At 39.4% G+C, this 2,766-nt stretch overlaps 1 pseudogene; it reads right to left on the minus strand.

Annotated features, from left to right (window-relative positions):
* Nucleotides 1–532: 532 nt before the first annotated feature.
* LOC140511389 (elongation factor 1-alpha 1 pseudogene) lies at nucleotides 533–1,861 on the minus strand (annotated as a pseudogene).
* Between the last annotated feature and the right edge of the window lie 905 nt (nucleotides 1,862–2,766).

Consider the following 2,766-nt stretch of genomic DNA (forward strand, 5'->3'; position numbering starts at 1 on the left):
TACAAAAAGAATACCATTATTTTCATTAAATGTTAAAGTACAATTTTAACGGGTTATGTAACATATTTGTATCAGCTTTGTCCACAGGCAAACTATACATTTTTTTAAACAAAAATTACATTTGTTAGGCCAAGTGAGTTCACTTGCCAGTATTAGTATTTTTGTGATCAGAAATTGTAGCAAAGATTCTGTGGCCAATGGAATTATTTGTCCTTGATTACTTTAAATGCTTTCCATCCCTGTTGAATTCTAATAATGTTTGACCCAAAGAACACACAGGTTTTTCATTAAACTATTTTAATGGTCTCAAAATTCTGTGACAGGTTTTTGCCATTTAAAAATTACTGATTTTAAAAACTGCCACGAAACAAATGATCCACAAAAACATTCCTTTCTTCCTGAAGCCTTTATGAGGCATTGTAATCATTAACCAGTCTTTTACTATTAAATTTAAATGCTCAATTGAGACAAACAGTTCTGAGACCACTCTTCCACCACTGATTTAGAATGGGGTGGCAGGTGTTACACAGATTCATTTAGCCTTCTGGGACTTCTGGGCAGACTGTGTGACCTTGCCAGCTCCAGCAGCCCTCTTGTCAACTGCAGGGATAACACCAAAACAGCAAAAGAAACCAGAGGCTAATAATCAGAGAAGCTCTCCACACACATGGGCTTGCCTAGAACCATGTCAGTGATGGCAGGCAGCATCAGCACATTTCAGGAAGTTAGGACTATCTTCCAGCTTCTTCCCAGAATAAGGATTTCTCTTTTAGTTCAGCAAACTTGCAAGTAATGTGAGCAGTACAACAGAACAGGTGCATAGCTAGCATTGATTGGGTTTGGATGTTCAGGATAACGACCTGTGCAATAAAGCCAGCTCCTTCCATAGGTGGGTCATTCTTACTATCACCAGCCATATTACTATGGCAGACATCTTTGATAGCCATGTTCTTGATGCTGAAACAAATGTTATCCCCAAGCAGAGCCTCACTCAAAGATTCATGGTGCATTTCAACACACTTTACTTCAGTTATAACATAGACTAGGGCAAAGGTAATCACCATGCCTGATTTTAAAACACCAATTTCCACTCAGTCAACAGGAATGGTACCAATACAGCCAATCTTGTAGACATCTTGGAGAGGTAGATGAAGGGGTTTATCAGTTGGATGAGTTAATGGCAGGATGCAACCTGAAGCTTCAAGTCACGTATAGCTTCATTAACATTGCCATCTTTAAAAGTGACTTTCTGTCCCTTGAATCAAGGCATATTAGAGCTTGGACCAATATGTTGTCACCACTCCAACCTGAAATTGGCACAAAAGCTACTGTGTCAAGGTTGTAGCCAATTTTCTTAATATAGGTACTGACTTCCTTGACAGTTTCCTCATATTGCTAATAGCTGTAGAGGGACTTAGTGGAATTCATTTTGTTTACACCAACAATCAGTTTCACACCTAGTGTGTAGGCCAGAAGGGCATTTGAGATACCAGCTTCAAATTCACCAACACCAGCAACAACAATCAGGACAGTACAGACAACCTGAGATGTGCCTGTAATTATGTTCTTGATAAAGTTTCTGTTTCTGAAACATCAATAAGTCACATAATACTTGCTGGTCTCAAATTTTTATAGGGAGATATCAAGAGTGATGCCTTGCTCAATGTTCAGCCTTCAGCTTACGCAAGACTCAGGCGTATTTGAAAGAGCCCTTTTCCATCTCAGCAGACTCCCTCCATAACTTCTCATATCTCTTATCAGTTCCACCACATTTGTAAATGAGGTGAGCAGTAGTGGTAGACTTGTCAGAGTCTACATGTCCAATGATGACAATGTTATTGTGAGTCTTTTCCTTGCCCATTTTTGTGGAGGTTTAGTAACGTTTATCACAACACCTGTGTTCTGGTGGCAACCCTGTTGCAAAAAAGGATGTTGGAATTTTTGAAGGACTATTAAGATGCTTCTTGAAGTCCCTTTATATGGGGGAGGAGTTTGGGGTGGAGAGATAGACTGGGAGCTAGTCACTGAACTCATTGAGAAAGGAAGAAGAATGTACTGGGGATTGGTACATCATTGCCACCAGGATATGAATTGGTGGTAGAGATGCTATTAAACAGGATATATTGCTGAGCCATGGAAGAAGAGGGAGTATAGAAGATAAAATGAGGGTCAAGTATTATTCTGCCTCCTTTTTCAGGCCTATGAGCTGGCTTGAAGTATTCAAGAAAGTACAACCAGTACTGGAAATGTTCATCAAAGATACAATATCATTATCGGGGTTCCAGGTTACAGTGAATGTCAATGTATAGAATGAGAAAAAGAAGAGGTCTAAAATGAATATTTTTAGTTAAAGAAGGGTAGTCACAGAGGACAGTGGAAGTTGCAGTTATATAGATAGTTTGACATGAAGAGGGTGAAGTTTAAGGTAGACAGGAATGAGGAAGCAGACAGATAGTGTATAATGGCTGTTCTTTTGTCTTTAGGAGTTCAACATCATTGATAGAGGGAAAGTAAGACAAACTTAGGAGCATGTCAACCATTAAGCATTGAGTCCTGGCAGAGTATCAGTGAATGGGAAAAGGTTTATTCCTGAACTCAAGTAATTAAAGCCTTGTTTGACACACCCTATAATTATCTGATCAGCAGGTAGGTAGTGTAGTCTCCTAATGTCTGAAAACCTGACCTTTCATCAAACTCAAGCAGGGACTAGTGGTGTTGTGGCCATGTGTTTCTGGAAGCTTAGGCCAAAGACAAGAGGTCCTTCAT

The sequence above is a fragment of the Notamacropus eugenii genome, chromosome 6, assembly GCF_028372415.1.
Source record: "Notamacropus eugenii isolate mMacEug1 chromosome 6, mMacEug1.pri_v2, whole genome shotgun sequence".
Taxonomy (NCBI): Eukaryota; Metazoa; Chordata; class Mammalia; order Diprotodontia; family Macropodidae; genus Notamacropus; species Notamacropus eugenii.